Below are 26,755 nucleotides of genomic sequence, written 5' to 3'. Positions count from 1 at the left end.
GCACAGCGGTGTGGCATCCTCAGGTCCGCTGTCACCGTCGTCATCTCGTCAGAGGGCATGGGTGTGCGCAGGCAGCTCACACTCACGAACTTGGAGCAACACAAGACAGGCTCAGGATAGAAGGAAACTGTGGCGTGGCGGCTCCCCTCCCGTTGGAAGATTTGTAATGGACGACAAGCCCTCTGTAGCTTTAGCCATCAATTCTCTCTGACAACTAAGCATCCAGGAAGGGTGAGCTCAGCCTGTTGTCAGCTGGTTGTCTGTGTATTTAGCCTAACCAGTTTGGCTTCTCATTCTTTTTTTTTTTTGGCCACGCTGCACAGCTTGTGGGATCTTAGTTCCCCGACCAGGGACTGAACCCGGGCGGGCCCTTGGCAGTGAGAGTGCGGAGTCCTAACCACAGGACTGCCACAGAATTCCCTGGATTCTCATTCTTGATTAAGGAATTTGACAGTAATCTTAAGAATGGTTCTGGAGAGAATTCTTCCTGCAACAAATTGTCACCTGGAAACTCACCCATCCGTACAAACAGAAATTCAACTATACAGCAATTAGTTACCTCGGAGAACTGCAAAGATTAATGTTATTCATGATGGAGAAAGATATTCCACTTCAGGCATACTTTGTATGCTGCTAGCCAGGGGTATAAACACATTTTTTCCCTTTTCCATTCAAAACAAAGACAATGAGTGTATTAATTAGAAACAGTAGGATTTATTCTAGGTAACAACTCAGAATATAAATTGAGAGATGAAAAGGACTCCACAGTCAGGAGTCATCCATCACTACCTCATCTGCTGGTGAGGTTACACTCCCAGAGTTCCAGTGTTGTCTGTCCTGAGTTTATTCTGCTTAAGCTTTGGACCCTCCATTGAGTGACTAATCAAAACGACCGTGGCCTCGTGCTTCACCAGAATAACCATGGCTTCCTCTGGACAACCAGTGGTCCTTGAAGGCTCAGAGTCTTTTAACCAAAGGGTGGGCTGTTTCTTTATTGACATCATTAAAGACCTGGTGCATCAGGATGGCAAACTTTGTTCCCTGTTGGACGAAAAAGACACACAAGGTTAGCTGCTGCTACTGATTACTAAATGATCTTATAAACACAAATTCTTAAGGGTCTAGCATGGGTGCAAGCACACTTAATATTCAAAATACGAGATGGATTATGTAGAAAAAACAAGCTGTTTGTTTCATGGAAAAAAAATAATGATCCCAGAGTGAGAACTCAGGTTCAAGTCTGAGGTTGATTACTGAGCAGCTATGTGACCTTGGGCATGATCATTTTGTTTCTCAGAATGTATTTACTCATCTATAAAATGGGAATGATAATATTTATTTCAGGTTCCTCATAGCATTGTGGTGGTAATTAAATCAGATGGTGTATGTGGAAGTGCTTTGAAAACTGCCAGAGGAGCTGCTGTGTAAATGGTATCATTATTAGCAATTTCTAGGAATTACTGAACACCATATCCTTAGACCATATCGGCAAGCTGACACCTGACAAATGAGAACGCATTACTGTGTCATATTCCATTGTCTCTGGCTGTTTTCATCCTCAGCTGACAGGGTGGGCCTATGGGGTCCTGTTAGCATAAATCCTTGGTAGAGGGCATTTCTCTAAAAGTAGAAAGAATTTCTAGCTCCTGTCCTATTGCACCTCTTTCCACATACTCATATAGTCAAACAAACGCCACTCAAAATTCCTGAAGCAAGAAAAGACAAACACAGGAAGCATATAGGTATCTCTGTTTTAGATTTCCCCACTTTTGTCAGGATTCTTTACAGATCAAAATGGCCATAGCCTCAACTCCCGAAATCTCTGTAGAGTAATAACTATTTATTTACCATTTGTTGAGCACTTCCTGTAGTTGGTCACAGTGTGGAGTATCTTATTCAATCCTCACAACAAACATACGAAATACTGTTACTGCTCCAAACTGAAAGATTGGGAAATTGAGACTTGGAGAGGTTAAACAACTTCCTGAGGTCACACGGCTAGCTCCTAAGTGGTAGAGATGGGACTAGACTAGGTCTGCTTGGTTTCAAAGTACATGGTCTGACTATAAAACTCGTAGAGGAAAATGTAGGCAGAACATTCTATGACATAAATCACAGCAAGGTCCTTTTTGACCCACCTCCTAGAGTAATGGAAATAAAAACAAAAATAAACAAGTGGGACCTAAGGAAACTTAAAAGCTTTTGCACAGCAAAGGAAACCATAAACAAGACGAAAAGACAACCCTCAGAATGGGAGAAAATATTTGCAAATGAAGCAATGGACAAAGGATTAATCTCCAAAATATACAAGCAGCTCATGCAGCTCAATATCACAACAACAAACAACCCGATCCAAAAATGGCCAGAAGGCCTAAATAGACATTTCTCCAAAGAAGACATACAGATGGCCAAGAAACACATGAAAAGATGCTCAACATCATTAACCATTAGAGAAATGAAAATCAAAACCACAATGAGGTTATCACCTCACACCAGTCAGAATGGCCATCACCAAAAAATCTAGAAACAATAAATGCTGGAAAGGGTGTGGAGAAAAGGGAACCCTCCTGCACTGTTGGTGGGAATGTAAATTGATACAGCCACTATGGAGAACAGTATGGAGGTTCCTTAAAAAACTAAAAATAGAACTACCATATGATCCAGCAATCCCACTACTGGGCATTTAGCCTGAGAAAACCATAATTCAAAAAGATACATGTACCACAATGTTCACTGCAGCACTATTTACAATAGCCAGGACATGGAAGCAACCAGAATGCCCATTGACAGATGAATGGATGAAGAAGATGTGGCACATATATACAATGGAATATTACTCAGCCATAAAAAGGAACGAAATTGAGTTATTTGTAATGAGGTGGATGGACCTGTCATACAGAGTGAAGTAAGTCAGAAAGAGAAAAACAAATACCGTACGCTAACCCATATATATGGAATCTAAAAAAAATGGTACTGATGAACCTAGTGGCAGGGCAGGAATAAAGACGCAGACATAGAGAAGGGACTTGAGGACACAGGGGTAAGGGGAAGCTGGGACGAAGTGAGAGAGTAGCATTGACATATATACACTACCAAATGTAAAATGGATGGCTAGTGGGAAGCTGCTGCATAGCGCAGGGAAATCAGCTCGACGCTCTGTGACTTAGAAGGGTGGGGTAGGGAGGGTGGGAGGGAGGTTCAAGAGGGAGGGGATAAGGGGATATATGTATACATATAGTTGATTCAATTTGTTGTACAGCAGAAACTAACACAACACTGTAAAGCAATTATACTCCAATAAAGATGTAAAATATATATATATATATATATATATCTCCAATAATTGAAAAAAATAAAAATAAATAAAAACACCAAAGAAAAATGTACATGGTCTGACTACTACATTACCAAGTTTTTCCTGAAAATTTGTTCTATTGTTACTGTTAGTTTTGTGTAGAACCTACTGTTGGGATACGTGGTTATAGAGCACTTAGACTTCCTTCAGCCTCAAACCAGATACTGTCAAATGATTCAACTTTCCATCCAACAAATATTTCCATCCAACAAATATTTCCATCCAACAAATTCTAGGTACTGCCCCAGGGAGGGAGTGGTCATAAGCTATGAGTGAATCCCATCCCTTAATCCTGAAGAGCTTCCAGGTAAGGATAATGGATCAACGACGACAACTTTCTCCCTAAGACATGTTGATGTGCACTGCATTAGGAAAATTCCTTCAAATTAAAATACAAACTCATGAGGATTTTCTTCATTGTCTAAAAAAGATTCACCTTAGGATTTAATTTCATTCATTCAATCCATGAAACAATAAATATTTGTTAGGTATCTATTAGGAGTCAGTCCCTGTGCTAGCCAATCTAAAGATAATATTGCATTTATCAACCCTTTGTTTACTCACAGCCATTCCAGAAATACTAGAGAACACCTAATGTTAATACATGTTCATTCTCAGTTATCCATCTTGACAGGGAAAGAAGGTAGTTGGAATAAAAGGTATATCTATATATCACTGTGACCAAGAATTTGAGACTCTTCCCACTTTACACTTTTACAAAGATCTTTTGAGCTTATAAACAATCCTCTTAATCTGCTCTGCGGAAGAAATATTTATAAACAGTACAGTAGCTAAAATTAGGCTGCAAAAAAAGAGGTAAAGGGAGAAGTGAAGGGCAGCATGGGTAAGCCAGAAGCTAAGTACACTCTTGAATAACCATCAGTGTGTTTAATGAGTTTTTCATGGTTTCTGAGCGCCCAGATCAAATCAAGCTTTCATTTTCCTGAATGACGGTGCCACTTTGTACCATTAAGCCTATTTTCAGACTAGTGGGGGCCTTCTCTTAGAGGGAGGTAAACTCCCTGAAGGAAGCAGCCCTGCTATATTGCTTTATACCTCCACAGTGAACACAACAATTCTGGTCGCGTAACAGGCACTGAATATGTACTTACTGATTCATAGATTAAGACTCTTGGAGAGGTGACAGTAGTACACGAAGGATTGCAGAGACCAAAAACAAAGGTATTACCTAAAAGCCACCACCTTCCAATTTGTTGGAGGTGGTCAGAATACATATGGTGGTTAAGGAGCCAAGTTCTGTCGTTTTCTATTTCTGAATCTTTGGAAAAATTACTTAATCTTCTGTGCCTCAGTTTATCTTCATCTGTAAAAATGAAAAAAATAAGGATGTCTATAGTATAAAGCTGTTGTGAGAATGAAATTAGTTAATACAGTAGCAGCATTTACAACACTTAACACATGATAAGTGTATAATAAATGTTAGCTATTATTATTTGTGATTCTTTTCTTTTGGAGAATGCAAAAGTCCTTTAAAATTAGAAAATATGATATAATAGATTTGATTTATTTCAAAGATAATAGGATATTTAGTTCCTTACCACCACTAACCTTAATTTAAATAATGAAATTCACGTTTGACTTCCAGGTAAAGATGGTAGATTGACTATGTGCGTCTACTTTCACTCCATCCCAAGACCGCTAAAATGGCAGAAAACAATCTTTTAAAGGGATAAACCCACAAGGATTTGGAGAATAAGAGGAGAACAGCAATGAAGTTTCTTCAGTCAGACCCTCACATCTGTGGAAACTGGATTTATAACAATTCTGGCATGGATTGCAGAACAGTGGGGAAGGATAGAGAGTGGGTGGAAAAACACAACAGAACATCCAAGAGATATGATATAATAACAAAAGGTCTAACCTGTGTGTAATTGGCATCCCAGGAAGAAAAAATAAGGAGAAATAATACATGAGAATATTCCAAAATGAATGACGGATACCAAACAACAGTTCCAAGACATTCAAAGAACATCAAGCAGGATAAGTGCTCCCCTACCAAAACTACTCCCACACCATAGGCATATTATATACAAGCTGCTGAAAACCAGAGACAAAGGAAATTATGAAGGCAGCCAGTGAATAAAGACACATACCATACAGAGGAATAAAAATTAAAGATAAGGGCTTCCCTGGTGGTGCAGTGGTTGAGAATCCACCTGCCAATGCAGGGGACACGGGTTCGAGCCCTGGTCTGGGAAGATCCCACATGCCGCAGAGCAACTGGGTCTGTAAGCCACAACTACTGAGCCTGCGCGTCTGGAGCCTGTGCTCCGCAACAAGAGAGGCTGCGATAGTGAGAGGCCCGCGCACCGCGATGAAGAGTGGCCCCCACGTGCCGCAACTAGAGAAAGCCCTCGCACAGAAACGAAGACCCAACACAGCCAAAAATAAATAAATAAATTAATTAATTAAAAAAAATATTAAAGATAAGAGTTACAGTAGACTTCTCCAGAAACTACACAAGACAGAAGATAAGGAATGAGGTCTCTGTAGCTGAACAACAACAAAAATCTGTCAAGTCAGAATCCTATACCCAGCAAAAATGTCTTTCAAAAAGGAACAAGAAATAAAGACTTCCCTGAACCAAAACCAAAAAACAAACCTGAGCGAATTCATTGCCAGTAGACCCATGCTATAAGTAATATTGAAGAAAGTTCTTCAGACAGAAGGAATATAATAGCAGACAGAAGCCAAAAAAATTAAGAGCACTGGAAATGGAATAACTAAAGGTAAGCAAAGTTCAAAATTTATTTTTTATTATTTTTAATTGCTCTGAAAGATAACTACCTAAAGCAAAAATAGTAGTATTGTGTATTTACAGCATATGTAAGAGTCAGTATGTGGCAAGAATAGAAGAAGAATGAGAGGGAGAAATTGGGGATATATTGTTGTCTTTATACTAAACATGACAGGATATTATGTGAAAGTGGACTTTAATTAAATAACAGGTACATGGTAAACCCTAAAAGTACTCAATTTTTTTCAAAAGAGGTGTGCATGATAATTCAATAGTGGAAATAACACTGAATCATGAAAATGCTCAATTAATCAAAAAGGAAGCAAAAAGAAAGGAAAAAAGAAACGAAGGACAAATGGAAGAAATAGAAACGAGCTGGTTAGATGGTAGATTTTAATTCAACCATATCAATAATCACATTAAATGTAAGCCACACTAACTCAAAGATAGATTGTTAGATTAGATAAAAAGCAAGACCCAACTATATGCTGCCTACAAGAATACCACTTTAAATATAAAGACATAAATAGATTAAAAGTAAAAGAATGAAAAAAGATATTCCATGCAGACACTACTCAAAAGAAAGCTGAAGTTGCTTTATTAATATCAAAGTAGGCTCCAGACAAAAAATATTACCAGTGATAGGCTTATTACAAAATGAAAAGGGATTCAATTCTCCAAGAAGACAAAAACATTAATGACTTTATGCCTATAATTTCAACAACTTAGAGCAAGTGGACAAATTCCCTGAAAAGCACATCTTACCAAAATTAGCACAGGAAGAAATAGAAAAATTCAAAGTGCTTTATATCCATTTTCAAAATTAAATTCATAATTAAAAACCTTTCAACAAAGAAAACCCCAGCCCAGACGGCTTTACTCACAAATTCTATGAGAGGTTTAAGGACAAAACTAATACCAGTGTTATACAAACTCTTTGAGAAAATAGGAGGAAATGCTTTTCAAGTAGTTTAATGAGGCCAGCATAACCCTGTTATTACAACCTGACAAAGACATTACAAGCAAAGAAAATTATAGACTAATATCCTACATGAATAAATATACAAAGTCCTCAAGAAAACATTAACAAATCAAATTCAGCATTATATGAAAAGGATAAATGTTATTAATAAATGGAGCTTATGCCAGGATTAAAGGTTGGTTTTACATTATGAAATCAATAGTTCTAATTCATTACATTAACAGAATCAAAGAGAAAAAAAAATCTCAATTGATGCTAAAACATTTTTGAAAATGTCAAAAAATGTCACACCGTTCATGAAAAAAAAACTCTCAAAACACTAGGAAAAGAAAGGAATTTCATCAACCTGATAATGGGAATATATGAAGAAACAAGAGTTAATGTCATACTTATTGGTGAAATATTGAACGCTTCTTAGTTCAGGAACAAGATACCCACTGTCTCCATGTCTATTCAGCAAAATACTGGAAGCCCTATCTAGCACAACAATGTAAGAAAGAAATAAAGGTATAAAAATTTAAAAGAAAGAAGCGAAACAGTCTTTTTTGCTGTTGACATGATTGTATATATAAAACATTCTAAGAAATCTACCCCCCAAAACTACTAGAACTGAAAAGTGAATTTAGCAAAGTCACAGGAATTAAGGTCAATACACAAAGTTTAATTATATTTCAAAATTTTACCAACAAATTATTAAAAAATGAAATTTAAAAGCAATTCATTTAGTATTACAGGAATAACATAAAATACTCAAAAATAAATTTAAGAAAAGATAGGTAGGACTTGTATTCTGAAAACTATTACATACTGCAGAAAGGTATTAAATAAAAAACTTAAACCATATAACACATTTAGGAATGGGAAAAATTAATATTGCTAAAGTGTCAGTTCTTCCCTAATTGATCTATAAATTCAGTGCAATCCCAATCAAAATTCCATGAGGCTTGCAGTAGAAATTAACAAGCTGATTGTACACGTATATGAAAACACAAAAGATTAAGAATAGTAAAAATAACCTTAAAAAGAAGAAAAAATTTGGAAGACTTACACTACCTGCTTTTAAATTGTGCTTAAAAACCACAATAATTAAGACACTGTTACTTGTATAAAGATAGATATGCAAGTCAGTGAAGCAGAATAAAGTTCTGAAGTATACACACACATACACATACACACATCCAATGGGGAAAGGAAAGTTTTTACAACAAATGATGCTAGAACAATTGTATATCCATATTTTAAAAAAGAAAGAAAGAACCTTGACCTCTACCTCACACCATAACACAAAAATTATATTTAGATAGGAATCTTTCATGTAAAATCTGAAACTAGAAAGCGTCAATATTTTCTAAAAGAAAATATAGAAGAATATTTGCACGATCTTGTGGTTGGCAAAGAGTTCTTTGACAGGATACAAAAAGCACAAGCCATAAAAAAAAATCATAAGATGGACATAACCAAAATTTAAAATTTCTGCTCATCAAATGATACCATTAAGAAGATGAAAAGATGAAACACAGACTGGGAGAGATATTTGCAAAGCTGATTTCTGCCAAAGAACTTGTTATCTAGAATATATAAAACTCCCATGAATCAATAATAAAAAGACAACCCAATAGCCCCAAAATGGAAACAACTGAGCATCAACAAGTAAACTGATAAACAAACAGTAGTATTTTCATACAGTGAAACACTACTTGGTAGTTAAAAGGAATAAATTTCTGCATGAATCTCAAAGATGTCACTTTGAGCAAAAGAGGTCAGGCACAAAAGAGTGCCTAATGTATAATGCCATACAGAAAGCTCTAGAGCAGGGAGATCTAATCTATGATGAAAGAAATAAGAAAAGTGATTGCTTCATGGATGGGGACTATTGCAAAGGTGTATAAGGGAACTTTCTGGGGTGTCGCAAATGTTCCGTAGTTTGGTGTACAGTTACGTGGGTACATTCATTTGTTAAAACGTATTGAACTATACATTGAAAATCTGTGCATTCATTGTATATAAATTATACCTTGGTTTTAAAAAAGAGTAATTAAAAGAAAACCCACCGGGACTTCCCTGGTGGTGCAGCGGTTAAGAATCCTCCTGCCAATGCAGGGGATGCGGGTTTGAGCCCTGGTCCGGGAAGATCCCACATGACGTGGAGCAACTAAGCCCACGAGCCACAACTACTGAAGCCCGTGCGCCTAGAGCCCCTGCTCCGCAACAAGAGAAGCCACCACAATGAGAAGCCCGCGCGCAGCAACGAAGACCCAACGCGGCCAAAAATAAATAAATAAATTTGTAAAAAAAAAGAAAACCCACCTTCATGGTAAGTGGAAGAAGTGAATCACAGCAATGATTCCATCTATGTAACATCCAAAAACAGGTACAGTGAAACAACCTATTTCTCACTGTGAAGTTATTTTTCTAAATAATCTGCTGCAAGAAATGAAAGTGGTTGCCTGTGGCGGTAGGGGTGGGAGGCTGGGGAGATGGCTCTTTTTTTGTCACAAAACCTGGAACTACCTGACACTTCAAAATCTGTGCATATATAACTTCAATAAAAATAGAGAACAAAAAAATCATACCCATTTGCAAGTTCATGATATTAGCTTCAATAGAGAATTGTTGACATTTGCTTTAAATAAGAAATTATTTCTGATGGGTGAATCTGGCAGAAACTTCAGGCTGTTAAGTCCAGGAGACAGAGTCCATTTGCTGGTGGTTGTATAATGTGGGCCACCTTGTTACTAGTCAAGCATAAAAGACAGCGGGGGAACTCAGCACACCAAGTGTGACAATACACTGGAAAAGGGGGCATTAAATCAGGGTAAGTGAGTAGAATGGTGACAGAAACCCGGTCTGTACTCCCTAATTACAAAGTCTCACTTTCACCAAACTGACACAAATGTTAAGTCAAATTCAATATTGTCTAATTAACAAGCATACACGAGAACGCGTATGCGATGTGTATGCAAGCCCAGTGACTAGGCAGTATTCAGCCGAATAAAGGAAACACCAGGACTTGCAAATTCTCAGTCACCCCCCATCTGCCATCTCAGCCAACTGCTACAAGGTTTGTCCATTTTGTTTTCACACATCTCCACTTTCAGGGCTCTGCTTGTAATATTTACAGAAAAAGGCAATGCTGGTAAACAGTTTCACACAATGAGGTGTGAGAGTTGATAGGGTCCTATTCAAGCTCTGAACTCTCCTGAGGAGCTGCCACAAGTTGTTATGAATGGCCCGGCTGACAGGGTGATGACTGATAAAGGAAAAAACAAACAGCTCTGGTAATTCATGAAAACACACAGCTCCAAGACAACTCAAAGTGGCGAGTGACAGTTAAGATAATGGAATTTTGGAAGCTTTTCTTAAGGGATCCTCTCTATACAATTACTCTGTTAATAGATTCTCCCTTAATGTAGCTGGATCTTCAACTTTTTTTTCCCCAAAAAAATACTTATTATGATCGCTGGCAGAGAGGTGCCGGCCTGTGCTTTTATACTATGATCAGTTTTTCATATAATTTCCTTTTCCTAGAGCAGGGTGAATTTTAGTTGAGGCCTGTGTCTGCCATTTAAAGAAATAAAATATCCTATTTCCATTTCTGTTACTAGAAGCATTTCAAAGCATTCTTCCCTCATTTCTTTCATTTATCAACCATTTGCCACAAACCTTTGATTAGAAAATAAATATTGGTTTACACACTCAACTGCTAATATTTTAAAAGAGAATAATTTAAATGTGGTTGAAGTCAATTTCCAATTCACATAGCCTATTTTGGCTTCATCTCCTTAAATCAGGCATGACCAAGCAAGAAAGTATCAATTTGTCAATGTTTTGCCTTGGTACCCAATGTTTTTTCCATGAAGCACATTGCGGTTTCTGTAATGATGGCCTATTTCCCAATTAATGTTTTAGAAAGCAGGAATATAAAGATATATAGAAAGCATGTGTATATGCGCATATAGTACCACGAGTAGGGGAATGCGTTCAGGAGAGTTGTATTTTAGAGCCTGGCTACTGCGAGGTCTGGGGACGAGCAGCTTGCTAGAAATGCAGAATCTCAGTCCTACCCGGAGCCCCCCAGCCAATCACAGAATTTGCATTCAGACAAGATCCCCAAGTGATTCATATGCACATCAAGGTTTTGAGAAGCTCTCTACTTTAGATGATTGAGTTTACCTTAATAGTTTAAGGAGGATCCATATTTTCCAAAAAGTTTAAAACTATATCATACATTACTGAAAGCGATCTCCAAGTCATTTAGTGTCTGCATGCAAAGTTCTTACTTTCTTTTCCTCCCCTTGAAGAAGTGTCAGGGCATCCTTGAGCTCACCGAGCCTTCTAGGGAGGTTCATCCTTCCATGAGTCACATTGCCTTACCACAAACATTGGTAGATTCATCCAGCACATTCCTGAGGGGTAGGCATGGTGCCAGAGCCTGGATTTTAAAAATTCAATCACTGTAGTGAACCATATGACTTTTATAACACTAATAAAACATTTTATTTAAAACATTTAAAAACATTTAAAAAATCATATCTTGATTGTAATGTCAACTGTTCAGCTGCTACAATGCAGAGTAGAGTATTTTACAGGAGAGATGACAGAATCCTTGGAAAAGGCCTAGACAACAGAAGTGGCTTTCACCCACCTGCTAAAGTCTGCAAAAAATCCACCACTGGACTTGCGTTCCTTTCATTTCGTGGTTGTTAGTATTTGTAGAATCTTCTTTAGACTTGAAGGGATCTTGAGATTTAGTCCAACCCTCCACAAATTTCCTGCGTGTTGAGAAATTTAAAAACGTAAATTTAAAAACTTAGGATGGGCCGAAATACTGTAAACAAAGACAAAAGACAAAGGGTAAAGTAGGGAAAATATTTCCCTTAAGGGCTCGTTTCCTTAATTGACAAAGGGTCTATATAATTCACTTGGAAAAAGACACACCCAGTGGAAAAGTGGGCAAAGGATATGAATAGGCAATTCACACGCAGAAGTAAAAAATACAAACAGGGAACAAATGGATGAAATGGTGCTCAATCATATTCATAATTAAAGACATACAAATCAAAGCAATTGTGGAAGAATGGATCTCACCTATCATGTTGGCCAAAATGAAAATATTTGACAATATCAAATAGGCACACTCACCCACTGTGGGTAAGAATGTACTGGTTCAACTGTTTCGAAGGTCAGTCTGGAAATAGCCATCAAAATTGTGAATAGACATAACTTCCAGCCCAGCAACTCCACTGCTAGGAATTTAATCTAGAAAAATACTTGCAAAAGTACCTTAGACTAGATGGATGAGGCCCTGCAGTGCAGCATGACCTGCAACATTGGAGTCTGGAAGCAACTTCAAGGAGCACTGCTCCAGGGGGCTGGCACCCATGACAGTGCAACCCCGCAAGGGAAGACCATGGCAGCCGGGCAGCGTCCGGCGGGCCAGCAGCGCTCTCATGGAACTCTGTCTGCAACATTCCATGTGCCCAGTTTAGGCCTCTGCATGACAGAGTAATTGCAGAGCCATTTTGCAATGGGGCCACCTGAAAATTGGTTTTTAGGGAATAATCTCTTATAGTCTTTCAGGGCTCCCCAGAAAACTGGTGCTGCAACAGCTCAGAGTGACTCCTAACTCCAAGGAAACCCTGCTGGTGTGTCCAACATGTGTTAAAAACAGGTACTGTCGGTCTGATTCTCAGTGCAGTGTCACATTTATGACACACAGCCAATGAATTAAATCCCTTTTGACATGTTACACCAGCCTCTGACATACTGCCAATGTAAAATGACACAATGTATTGAAAATGATAATATTTAAAACTATGGTAATATGTAGATCCAAACAACCAGCATGTAATAACACTTTCAAATGTTAAAATGGAATGATAGTAATCACTTTGTCCCATTCTGAAAATGTATCGTTCTCAGAATAACAATAATCATATATAATAATAGCTATTAACATCTACTTAATACCTCTACGTACAGACATTGTTATAAAGACTTCATATGGATTATCTCACATCCTCCTCACAACAGCCCTCTCAGGTAGGTACGATTAACAGCCCCATTTTATAGATGAGAAAACCAAAGGCCAGAGAGGTAAAGTAACCTGCCAGAGGTCACACAGCTGCTAAGTGGCAGAAGCTCCTTTAGCAACATGGCTACATCCACCTCCTTTTAAAGGAATCCAGAAATTTCAATGGGCCTCTTCAAACTCCCTTCATAAGCTAGATGATATCTCTGACACACACGCTGAAAAAGAAATACAGAGCATGTAAATGGTATGCTTGGCTTGCTACATGGAAGTCATCAGGCCAGTGACTCAGCTTTCTATGAACCTCTGTTTCTTTATCTTTAAAATGGAGATAATGATAGTACCCTTATTACAAAAATGGTGGTGAGGATTCAACACTGTTATGAGCTGAATGTGTCTCCTTCTCTCCCATCCTAAATTTATATGTTGAAGCCCTAATCTCCAGTAGCTCAAAACGTGAGGAGATAGGGCCTTTAAAGAGGTGACTAAATTAAAATGAGGCCATTAGGGTGGGCCCTAATGCAATCTAACTAGTGTCCTTATAAGGAGACAAAGGCACCACGGATGCTCCCACACAGAGGACAGGCCACGTGAGGACACAGCAGGTAGGCAGCCATCTGCAAGCCAAGGAGAGAGGCCTCAGATGAAACCAAACCTGCCAACACCTTGATCTTGGACTCCCAGCCTCCAGAAGTATGAAAAAATAAATTACTCTTGTTGAAGCTACTCAGTTTTTGTATCCTGCAAAATAATACAAACACATTTAAAATGACTATCATAGTATCTGGCAAATAGTAAGTGCTCAATAAATGGTTTTACTATTAGTTCAGTTATGAATACACACACACACACACACACACACACACACACACTCACAGCCTTTGTTTTGGCTTAAGGGACATGTATCCTAAGGTACCTTATCTGAAAAAAATGCTTCTTTTCCAAACAATAGACATTTCATGAAACCTTAATTAAAAGACTGAATACAGTTCACTCTTCAAACTAATACAGTCTACTTAACACTGGTTAAAAGTCACTTACTATTATATGGCATCATATTATGATGTAAAACTGCATGTGACTTTGGAAAGTTCCTTTCCTTCCTGGTACCCATGTAACTACAAGGCAGCACATGTAGTCAAGTCCAGGCTGGAAACTGATGCCATTTGGACAGAAATACACAAAAGTCATGACAAAAGGAGAGTGAGAATATCCAAACATAAACCAGTGTAGAGCAAAAAAAGTAGAACTCTGAAATTTCCTTGAATGAAGCTACCTAGATCAGAGCTGGTCTATAAATGTCATCTCAAGGGCCAATTCCAATCCCTTGACTTAAACTTGTGTTGAGGAAAGGTTCCAATGACACGTCTGGGCTTGCAAAAGAGTGCCAGGGTAGATGAGGAATGGCTGTTTGAACATGGGGAGAAAGATAGGTACATCCTGGATCTGGACATTGACTGATGGGTCCTTCTGACATCCATCTTTTAAATTTAAGGCCTATCAGAGATTCAGGCTATCGTGCATATTGGATGTATTTCAATACCGTAAGTCAGCAATTTTGAATTCACTAAAAAGTAAATGTTTTTCTTTATACATCTATTTCTTGGGATGTTTAAGCTTTATTATTTAAGAACATAAGGAGAACACTGCCTTGAGCCAACAAAGGCCATTAGCCTAATCACTGTTCGGGTTGCTCTAAAACTCAAGCCAACAAATCCATCGACTCAGAGAAGAGGAAGACAGTTTTTCCTCAAAAAGTCACCAGGGTAGCCTTTAGGTTACCACCAAAAAATAGGTGTGTGGCTCACACACCTGCATCAATCTCTAGGTACTGTTTAACTTAACTCCTGATGAATGCATGTTCTCGTGGAGGAGGCCAGGTCATGGAATGTGTCGTCCCCTGGAATGTTAGAGGGACATACTGGCCCTGCAATTCCTGAACTTCATTTGTTTCTACACAGAGGACCAAAGCTCTCACTGTGTGAGTCAGGGCTGATGCAGTGGCCAGCCAGCCCCCCTGTCTCCTCTGGGACCCCAATGGAGAAAGTCATTCCTAATGATCAACAATTAGCATTTGCATCCAAAGTTCCAAGCCCAGTTGTCTACAGTAAGGTACTAAGAGGTCTAAGAATCTGGGTTTAAGCCCCAAATGGGCCAATTAGCTTCACACAGAGAAACCTCCAGCTCCACTCCAAACACAGTCCACCCTGTGGGTTAGACAGAGGAGAGAGAGACAGACAGAAACCCAGAGGGACAGACAGACAGAAACCCAGAGGGACAGAGAGACCGACTCAAGTCAGGTTCAGCACCAAAGGGCAGGTGCCACTGAGAGGGCCCTGCCCCCTTCATCCCCAAGATCATCACAACCAATTCATAGTCCACACTCAATATGAGGTTCCTTAAAAGACTAAAAACAGAGGTACCATAGGATAAAGCAATCCCACTCCTAGGCATCTATCCAAAGAAAACCATAATTCGAAAAGATACATGCACCCCAATGTTCACTGCAGCACTATTTACAATAGCCAGGACATGGAAGCAACCTAAATGTCCATCAACAGAGGAATGGATAAAGAAGATGTAGTACATATATACAATGGAATATTACTCGGCCATAAAAAAGAACAAAATAATGCCATTTGCAGCAACACGGATGGACCTAGAGATTGTCATACTGAGTGAAGTCAGACAGAGAAAGACAAATATATGACATCTTGCTTATATGTGGAATCTAAAAAAAAAATGGTACAAATGAATTTATTTACAAAACAGAAACAGAGTCACAGATGTAGAAAACAAACTTATGGTTACCAGGGGGGAAAGCCAGGGAGAGATAAATTGGGAGATTAGGATTGACATATACACACTACTATATATAAAACAGATAACTAATAAGGACCTACTATATAGCACAGGGAACTCTACTCAATACTCTGTAATGGCCTATATGGGAAAAGAATTTTAAAAAAGAGTGGATGTATGTATATGTATAACTGACTCACTTTGCTGTACAGCAGAAAGTAACACAACATTGTAAATCAACCATACTCCAATAAAAATAATAAAAAATAAATACGTATCACTGCAGAAGGAAAACAGAAGATGTCTAATGTTCTAAGTTAGTCATTGTGTCCTAAACATGTGATGCCTATAGGGTCTCACATAGTTCATTACATGCAGGTATGTCCAGTAAGTATCTGTTGACTGACTACATTTGAAAATAAAAATCAGCCTATTACTGTTCATTTGATCTCACAAATTTTGCTCACATCTCATTAAATTGGTTGGAGGAGGTTGGCTCATGCAGCAATTTATTGTACTGTGTTATGAGTTCTGCCAAAAGTTTGCAAATTAAAAAAAATCAATTATTATTTTAAAATTTCATTCAAACTATAAAGTAGAACAAAATAAGAATTATGTTGGTTTATTTTCAATGTCGAAATGATCTAGAAGACTTTAAAGTCCTCTTCAAGCTTTAAGAAATTCTAACAGGCAAAACAAATTTGTTTTCAAAAATTCAACAGGGTAGCTGCTGTTAAGATGTCCCCCATCAGGGAGTGTCCAGCTTATATTTATTCCAGCCTCATTCCTGCTTTCCAGCTATGCACAGCGAGGGTTTGTAAATGACATGCTTCTTATGCCATTCTGTAAGCAGTGCCTTCTTGGGCTGGCTTTGCTTGCCACCAGCAGAATTGCTATATTGTGGAAAACATTCCAAATGACTGGTTTTTTTTCCCTGAAAGATGCAAAGAGATGAGCTTTCATATATAGCAAGGGATCCCTTAACTGATTCAGCATACTTTGCACATCTGTTACAGGAACCTTTCCCAATGGAAATTACATTTAGTTATGCTTTTTTAAAAAGTTGCTTCTAGGAGAATGCAATCTCTCATTCAAATATCGGGGTTTCTAGCACCTTATCTGAAGAAGCCCTCAAATTCCTCTGCCCTTCTGTTGTCTCCTGCATGGCTTTAATAACCAGAAAGCACAAAGAAGGAAAATGAATTCAGGCAGTGTAAGTGGTAACCCTCTCCCACATTTCCTCTTCTCTGCAACCCTGTGGAATGCTTTTTGAAGTCAGAAAGAGCTCCATAGGAGGTGAGGGCTGACTTTGGCTGCCAGCAAGCAGAAATGTTCAGCTACTTAACACCGGGCCACATGTGGCAGCTAGAAAAACATCACCAGGACTTGAAATCTACTTACTTCAGTGGTAACCCCCTTGCCTTCAAATCTTTGCAAACCTAAGGAACTATGGGAGTAGGTGAACTTGGAGGGAAGGGTGGGGAGAAATATCCTGTGATTTTAGCCCAAAATTTGTATCGTATAGTGAATCTTGGAATCATGTCCTGCCGTTTTTATTCCACATTGTCCTCTGAGTCTGCAGTCTCGGGCCGCGTGTGTTGTATTTAACACAAAGCCCAGTGGCACAGGGGATTTGGAAAGCTGACCAATGGAATATTAGGTGTTTTATATGAACTATAAGTCAGAAGGAAATCTATGTCAGAGTAGATTCCCAAGGTGCCTTTCTCACGATAAGCACTGTACTTACTTAAGTCACTCTGGTGTATAGCTTCATTCACCCTGTGGACAGAGGGCTGTGTGCACTTGCCAAAAATGATCTGGGGCCAGCTTTTGTGCCCTTCTTTGCCCTGGTTAGCTACAGATTCTGATCCTACTGTTTCCTGTGAGGCATCAATGCTAAATGCAGTGCTCACCGTGCAAATGATGCGTGGCTGGAAATGTCAGGCTTACATTTTCTCCTCAGTGCCAACAGGAGTTGGACCAAATAGATGACCTCTATGATCTTTTCTTCCTCTGAGATGTCATGACTCCAGCCAGTGATTCTGTGATGCTTAAATGTAGAGGGAGGAAAATATCATAGAAACCAGTAGAACATGACTATACCAGCAGAAGCTTTCGCATCAGACAGACCTGGGTCCAAGTTTTAGTTCTCTCATTCATGAATCCCATGGACTTGAGTGAGTTACTCATCTTCTCTAAGTCTCAGTCTCCTCACTTATAAAAACAGAAATAATAGGGATAATCTACCCCAGATGGGAATTAAATGAGATTATGCATGTTGCATACGCAGTATGGTGCCCGGCACATAGGAGATGCTCAATATATGTGCGTTGTCATTACTAACATTATGAATCAAGTCCCAACCCCAGAGCACTGATCTACACACTTTTCTCCAAGAGGGACAGGGCTTAAGTCATCACAGCTGGAACACAGATGTGGGGGAGTGAGGAGCAGACATAATCTTCCTCTCTGCATGGATCCCAACTTCACTCCCTCGTAAAGCAGTATGTGGTCCCAGATCTGGCACTTTAAAGGCAACGTTGGGTGCTTCTGATGGCAGCTTCCTCCAGGCCACGCAGAAGGAAAACGTCACACTTCTTCCAGTCTAGAACAACCTAGCTCTGCTTTGTTTATTCACTCAACAAGTAAGTATCAAGCAGGTGCCAGGATTTGAGTAAAGAGTGATAAAAGATAGAGCTTGCAGCCTAGAGAGGCCAAGAGACAATACAAGAGGGAGAAAATGGAGACACAGGAGCGGCTTTCTGAGGAGGTAACAGTAAAGCGAAGGAAGAGACAAGGGTTCCAGGCAAAGAGGACACCAGTACGTAAGGAAAAAGAGAGAATGAAGACATCACTGCATGAACGATATCAAAGTCATCTTCAAAGACATCAAAACAATTTTCAAAAGTGGAGAGTGGGTAGAGAATGATAAGTTGGCTTTAAAGAGCAAAGGAAGCTAGAAGCTAAATTCTGCAAAGGGGAGCAAAAATGAGAATGAAGCCCATGACACCTAAAGGCTCAGGAATGGGAGGAAACAAGTATGGTGGAGCATGGGGGCTGAGGGTTAAGGTGGAGACAGGCTCCAAGCCTGTGTACACAGCAGTCAGACTCCCAGATCTCCTCCCCTCTCATATGCATTCAGGCAACTGTTGGGGGCAGGAGACATTAAATGAGAGACTCCAGACTCAAAGATACCAGGCAGAGAGAAGGGCTGCAATAAGGCACAGGGTTTAAAAAAGTTGTACTGAACGGGGAGCTCCCTGGGCCCTTCCTCCTCCCTGCTTCCAGAAAGTCAGCCACTAAATCATACCTCCCAAAGAGGAGATTGGAAGGTTCATCTCTTGAGACCCAAGCCTAAGGAAAGGGAGACTTTCAGATCCAGAAGTTCAAGGGTCCCCCAGAGCCAAGGATGCCTTGCCACTTGATCATCCAACAGTGAAATTCATCCACCAACAAGCTCCACAGATGAGCACAGAGCTTCCATCAGCTTCTGAGCACCTTTTTCTTAAATATTATAGCTAATGACTACAAGACATTTGAGGAGATTCTCCAACATGAAAGAGAAAGACCTAAATTTACAGAAAAATGGGATCTGGAGGAAACTTGAGACCATGCAGAGCAAAAAAGGAAACAGTGTTTAAAATCAAGTTATTAACAACCTCAGAGAAATAAGAGAAGATACTATATTGATGAAACAAGAACAGGCAGTTAAAGAACAGGAGCAATCAGAGTATAAGACAGAGCTGTTAGAAAAGTGTGACACCTCCAATAAAGACATTTTCACATGGAAATATTTTACTTCCATCCATATTTCTGTAGAAAGCTGTGGAAGGATGTGCTCCATGAAAATGAGAAGCAAGAAAGAAGAAGACATAAAACAAGAGAAAACACAGACTCCAACACAGGAAAACATAAAGACAAGTTTCAGGATGACAACCAGGTGGCAAAGCAAGAAAGCAATTGATCCAAACTGGAGAAGGAGAAAGAAACGTTTCCAGAGAGAGTTCCCTAGAAAAGAAAAACTAAATAACTAAAAGAGAATTGATAAATTATTATCTGATAGATATAAATGCTTAGAAACTGTTGATAGTGAATAATGGGTTTGACGCAACACATGGAAACTAATCAAATATAGAAACAAGTCCATTATTAGCTTCAAGAAAAAAAAGTTTAAATGATTAGGGAAGTATAAGTACACTACTTTTCCCAGCAGTAAAAACCAAATTTAGCCAAAAATTATATTGCGAGAATGAAGTTTTGGAGCAGTGGGGATGGTAAAGTAACAAAGCCATATACTCATATGTCACGAGTGGAAGTCAATAAAGCATTCCTATAAGTGGTAAGCAAAGCAGAAATCATATTATTTAGAAATGTGAAGGCAAATAATAGAAGAAACAGCTAGAAATTTTTCAAGGGTTATCTCTGACGAGTAGAATGGGAGTGAAGAAGGGCAAGGTAAAGACCTTCCGTTTTTCTTTTAGGGTTATTTCATTGTTAACTAATTCATCATTGTTACCCTGATGAAAATAAAAATTAAAAAGACAGGAATAGATTAACAGAAATACCAGAGTAAACCACAATCCAAACAGGTATAGGAATAGCTACTATGGAAATGGAGGTCGTCCTTCTGAGTGGAGTGATGAAAGAGCAAACTCAGAGATGACAGATATGAAAGACCCAGAGTGAGTGATGGGCAATCTCTCAAGATCACTGAAAGGCCCACCTGGAGAACAATGGATTCTGTTAGCAGGACTGGGACTCCGGGGAGGCAGGTGAGGCCCCTAGAGTGCCAAATTCAGGAAGGCACTCACTCTCAGCAGCATGCAAGGTCCACCTGACTTTGCAGACACTGACAGTGACCAATTTTGCACCCTCTGGGCCTCTCTTGGCCCACCCTAGTGCCAGCCTTTCTCCACATTCACCTACCCTCACCCATAGGTACAGTGGGTTGTAGCAGCAGTGTTTGCTGCTGAGAATTGCTCACCAAATGGAAGGAGAAATGTGCCTGGGGAAGGCTCACTGCTTGAGGGCTGGAGCAGAGGGAGAAGCAAGAAAAATGTGAAATAACCCCAGACTCTTCAAAAAAAAAAAAATCACAAGGAGCGCCACACTAGGGAAAAGGCTTCCTTTAGTAATCAAAGGCAACAAAGAGAGAAATTTTGTATCAATTAAATGTATAATCTACCGAGAAGATACAGTGGAAGCAAACCTCTACCCCATGAAACAACAAAGCCTCAAAATATATAAACACATTATTGGAAATACAGGAGAATGTCTGAAAACCACAAGCTCCTAGAGACTGACAGGTCAAGATATATGGAAAATAAGAATGCAGAGTATTTGAAAAACACAATTAACAAGGTTGATTTAATAAGCAGACTTAAGATACTTTTCCTAAAGAGAGCATGCACATTTCTTTAAACCTGTAGAATGTTTACAAAAATTAACTGTTTGACTACAAAGGAAATCTCAATATATTATCCAAAGGGGAAATCATATAGGCTCTATTCTCTACCTATAATGAAAAAAAAAAAACCTAGAAATAAACAATATATGGATAGCTCTCTGCTCCTTACCTGTAGCCAGGCCCCCCCAAAAAATATTGCTCTAACCACTTATTTTTTAATGCTATTTTCAAAATAACTCTTTGGTTAAAAAAGAATAAAAGTGTAAAATTATGGACTACTCACTTATGAAAGACAATGAAAGGAATATATATAAAAACTACTGGACATGGCCAAAACAGAAATTAGAGGATGATTTATAGCCTAAAAATATGTATTAAAAACTAAGAGAGAGAAAATATAAATACACTACACATTCAGCTAAAAGACCCAGGAAAAAGTCAATCATATAAACTAAAACAAGTAAAAGGAAGAATTAAGATGAAAGGGAAATCAAACAAGTAAAAAAGAAAGCATATCAATAAAAGCAATTTTTTTAATATACTTAAAGACCAATAAAGTAAAACTCTGTCAAGTCTGACAAAGACAAAAAGTGGAGAAACCAAAGTAAACTACATTTGGATTAAGAAAGCAGACATACTTAGAAATATGGGGAAGATTTTTAAGTGAAAATATTATGTAGAACTTTACAATGATAAATTGAAAATCTAAGTGAAATGATCATTTTTAAGAATGTTTAAAACATCTAGAAAATGATCAAATATTTACTCCCTCTCCTCATCTCCAAAAACAAAACAAAGCATATATTCATTCATTCAACAAATATATATTAGCTGTTATTCTGAGATATCATAGGGAGTAAGGATTAGAAAGAGTCATCCCTTCCCCTAAATTAATCTATAAATTCAATCTATTCCCAATAGAAATCCCAAAGGAATTTTAAAATGAAATTTGCAAGCTGATACAAATGTTTATCTGAAAAAGCAAATGTATGAGACATTAAAATATCTTTTGAAATTTTATATTATATATAATTTCATTATATAATATTTATAACATCTATAACTTTTAAAATTTAAGGTTGAGTATTTGACAGAGACTATCTTTTTAATTATAAGATTTTAAACTTACTTTTATGTTACAATGGTAAAATGTGTGATGCTGCAGGATTAGACCAGTGGAATATTCCAGAGAATTGGCAATCCAGGGACATATAAAGGTGGAATATAGCATTAGACAGAGATTATCTTTCAAACCATAGAGAAAAAAATGGACAAATTACAAAAGTAACCTGTGGGTGTTACTAGAAATAAAAGGTTTGATCTTTATCTCACACTGCACACCCAAATAAATCCCACTTGAGTGAAAGATCAAAACTTAAAAAAAATTAAAAGTAGTAGAAGAAAATGTAGGAAAACATACTTGTAATCTTGCAGCTGATAAGAGGCTTCATTATACCTCAATCCATAAAGCAAAACTTGGTAATATTAAAATAAAACAAAGTAAAAATATAAGCAACAGGCTTAGAAAAAAATTTGATGAACTATAACAAAGAGTCAATAGCCATTATCAATAGAGACCTGTTGTAATTTGCTAAGAAGACAACACTACCCAAAAATGAGCAAAAGAGAGAAACTGACCAATTCTCAGAACAAGAAATGCAATGGCAATAAACATATGAAACCACATGTGAACTCACTACTTAGGAAAGATAAATAAGAAGAAAAAACAAAGTATTTCTGCAGGCACACTGGTTTGGTTAAGCACTCAGACTGGTGTGCCAGACCTCCTGCGTTTGAGCCCAGGCTCTGCTATTACCTGCCTGTGGCCTTTGGCAAGCAACTCAACCTCTCTGTGCCTCAGCTTCCCTATATGTAAAATATAGATTATAATACATTTTAGCTCTTTATTGTAATGATGCAATGAGTTAATACCGTATAGGTAAAGTGCTTTGAATAGCACCTGGCACAGAGTAATCACTCAATAAATGTTAGCTCAATATCTTTTTATGACACGCGCACAGAGATGCACACACACCTGCTGCAAACACACACACACTCAAGCACAATCAGAAGTTCACTGCAATGCTATCTGCCATAGCGGAAAAACCGGAGGTGACTTCAAATGACATCAATAGGCAATAGATAAATTTTATACCTCTAAAATACGAAATGACAACTGGCTATGAAAAAGAATGAGGAAGATTTGGACACCAGTATAGGAAAATATCTATGATAAATTAAGTGTGGGGAAAAAGCAAATCACTGACTTCTATGGGGTGATCCAAATTATGTTCTTTAAATACGCTATGTGTACTATGTATAAATAAATAACATCTATATGTGCACGTGTATAATATGCACAGAAAATGTTATGAATGCTTGATATGTTATCAAACTGTTAGCAAAGGTGATCGCCAGAGAGGGAGGATTGGGGGAGAGGGTGAAAGGGAGACTTTATCAAATAAATTTCTACATTCTTCTTCTCTCTCTTTTTTTAAAAATAAGCATGTATGTTCTAAACATTACAAAAAATAAAATAGAAATCATGATCAGTTAGAATAAATTCTCAAAGAAACTGACTCAGACAATGGTAAGCAAAAGAAAATTATGAAATCAAAAAGTCCTGCAACTTTTTCTTTTTTCAAGAAGACAGAATGATTGGCAAAGGAATTAGTTGAGTTATGCTTCAAAGAATGTCAGTTTAGCTACGGTTTTTCAAGTACTTTGAACATGGACTAAACATGTCAAAGTCATACATCTCTCACAGACAAACAGTCTGTAATAAATAGTCTCCATTAATTGTTTCCATTGTCCATAATATTTTGTAAGTTTTACATCCCCGGGAAAATAATGTTTGCCAAATTCAAACCAGGGACCTTCAATACTACTTAGAGGACATAAATTAAAATGAGACCGACCTAAGCCAGTTGTGTTTATCAACCTGATCTCCTCGGAAAAGGAGAAATGAAGTCAAATACCCTTTAATACTATTTATTAGTGGAGTAATATAATACATTTTGACAAGTTGAACAGTTGTAACAGGCGGCCATTAAAGTCTCTACAGGGCCTGTTTGGAATGAAAACAGGAGTGAGAGACAGCTCTATAACTGGGTTTTAAGAATAGCTCAGCCATCAACTATATCCTAACCAAGTACTTTTATCCAGTTAATTTACGGAGGGAATCCCTTAGGGTCTCCAGCCGTCTACCACTGTAGCTCATTAGAGTCTAATATCCAACTTTTCTCATTGTAACACTGAGAGCATTTACGCTTAAAATGTAATTAAACTTAAAACAAACAAGATCTTTATTCCCTGACAGTCCTGCTATTTTTAAATTGACAAAGGCATGAACTTACATAGGATTATTTAGAAAGCACTATACATTTCAGCCACTTATGGCAAGACATTTGCCCAACTGTTCATCCTCCGTGCAATTAGAAATCTAAATACTTGGGTAACGGGTTTCTTTTGGGAATTAAACTTGCAGATCTCTTACAAACGAGTAATGTGGTAAGACTTGCTGTCCAATGAAGTGTCTTATTGAAATATCCCAGGCCGTTTCACTTGTCACAGCTGTCGTTTCAGCCGCTTGCACTCACAGTGTATAGCTTTCATTACGAAAATAGAAATTTGTGTCCTAAGTGCTGTTACATTACTAATGCTAAATATTTAATTCCCTGGGGTTCCAATTATGGTTGAGCACTGGCAACACTGATTCTACTTTTTAATAACAACTGTAAAAGCAATTTGAGCATTTTTCAATTAATTAAATACATAGTAAACGAGTAACCTCTTGTCATTTTGCCCTCCAGGACCCGAGCTAATTGGTGTAGAATAAAATGTTTTGAAAATTAACCAATACCCCGGTCTGCACACTGTTATACCATTAAATTACAGTTTGCAAAATGAAGTTTGTCTTCTAATAGTTATGCTCAGTATAGTCTGCAGATATGAGAAGGTACCTGTGTTTTCTGCACTTAACCGTGCCTCTAATTAGAGCAGAGTTGAAAGCTGAGTGTCGTTCCTCTAAACACCAGTCCGTATCAATAATACTTTGCATTGTTCACATATAAATGCAACATAGGAGAGCTTCCTAGCTTTCAGGATGCATACTCACAATTTAGCTTAAACAGTTTTAAAAGTTTATCCATAAGAATTCCTATTGTCAATTATACTCACAGGAAAAAAGTTCAAAAATAAATTTTTAGCTTTCTTTCACGAAAGAAAGTTACAAATCAAACATCTGGGAAAGTCCTTCTTTGCTAAACACTTTGTTGAAGTTTCTCCTTCTGCCATAGAACAATGTCGTAAATAAACTCTAAATTGGTTTCTCAGCTTTAAAAGGATGGTGAGGATGAATCATAAAAGCAGATGCTGTTTTACCCACATTCTAAAATGAATCTTTTTCTGAAGTGCAATGAAACCTGATTAAAGACACCATCTCCTTGCAGAAAAACGTCTCTGACAGGTGTTCCTCCAGCTCCAAGTCTTGATTGGCCATAATCTAAAGTCCATACTCGGAGAGTGAATGCCTTTTTGGCAGCTGTCTTTCTAACAGCGATGATCCCCTAAACAGGTTTCACTGAATTAGGGATCTCCGCAAAAGCATTATGGTTCATGGAAGAAGACACAGAAAGTGAAATGAATCACTCTGGGAGAGAAGGAAAAAAATAGGGAAAATTTAATAATTTCCATACCAATTTTTAGGGTTTAAATTTTTAATATTTCTAAGATGTTAGTAACATCTTTGAGAAATGAATTTTAATTACAGGATTAACTTGATAGCACCAGTTTGTTAATATAAATAGATCGGCCTAAATTTCCGATTTTTAAAAAGCTAAAATGGATAATGAATTAGGACATTTTAGAATTTGGGGATTGGGTTGATTTCTCAGGAAGCAATCTCTGCTCCATCAACAAATACACACCCACACACCCACACATATATAAATGAAAAGAAAAATATAAATTTGTTAAATGTTTAAATATTATTCTATTTGGAATGTAACATCTTAATAGACCTTCAAAAACATTGGTTTAATATAACCTATCATTTACAATTCTTAAAACAAAAAGCAATAGAGTTTGCAAATGACAAATTAAATCCAATTATGCAAATTGTTTTTGCCGAAGACTAATTGTTTCCAGCTCAAAAACAGCTATATTTTGAAATCCGAAAGGAAACTTGTGATTTGGATACAAGTGGTACAGATATATTGTTTGTATTAAGAAATGGATCAGAATACACTCCCAAACTCTTTAGCACCTAGTTTTGAAAAATAATAATTTCATTAACTGACTACTCATATGTGGCCAAAACCACTAAACAAAACAATATTTGGTTCTCTAAAAACACTGGACAATTATCTACAGTAATAACTAATGCCACTATATTTAGTACCAGAGTCCCCAGGTTATTG

The 26,755-nt window shown here is 37.8% G+C and overlaps 1 long non-coding RNA gene across 8 annotated transcripts in view; it reads right to left on the bottom strand.

Annotated features, from left to right (window-relative positions):
- Positions 1-700: 700 nt before the first annotated feature.
- LOC103017304 (uncharacterized) overlaps positions 701-26,755 on the bottom strand; it is a 49,159-nt gene continuing 23,104 nt past the window's right edge. For 2 of the 8 annotated variants that reach the window (XR_009006081.1, XR_009006077.1), the window contains 5 exons: positions 11,741-11,867; positions 9,403-11,527; positions 4,925-5,014; positions 4,545-4,679; positions 701-1,041 (listed from right to left, as the gene is read on the bottom strand). This is a non-coding gene — a long non-coding RNA (uncharacterized LOC103017304). Of the gene's footprint in view, positions 1,042-4,467; positions 4,680-4,924; positions 5,015-9,402; positions 11,528-11,740; positions 11,868-13,201; positions 13,345-17,841; positions 17,979-26,755 lie in introns of all 8 variants that reach the window. The other 6 variants (XR_009006080.1, XR_009006079.1, XR_009006078.1 and 3 more) reach the window with 6 other exon arrangements.

This window comes from Balaenoptera acutorostrata, chromosome 19, assembly GCF_949987535.1.
Source record: "Balaenoptera acutorostrata chromosome 19, mBalAcu1.1, whole genome shotgun sequence".
In the NCBI taxonomy this organism is placed as follows: Eukaryota; Metazoa; Chordata; class Mammalia; order Artiodactyla; family Balaenopteridae; genus Balaenoptera; species Balaenoptera acutorostrata.
The sequence above is the reverse complement of the archived record's forward strand: the minus strand, read 5'-3'. Positions and strand labels throughout refer to the sequence as shown.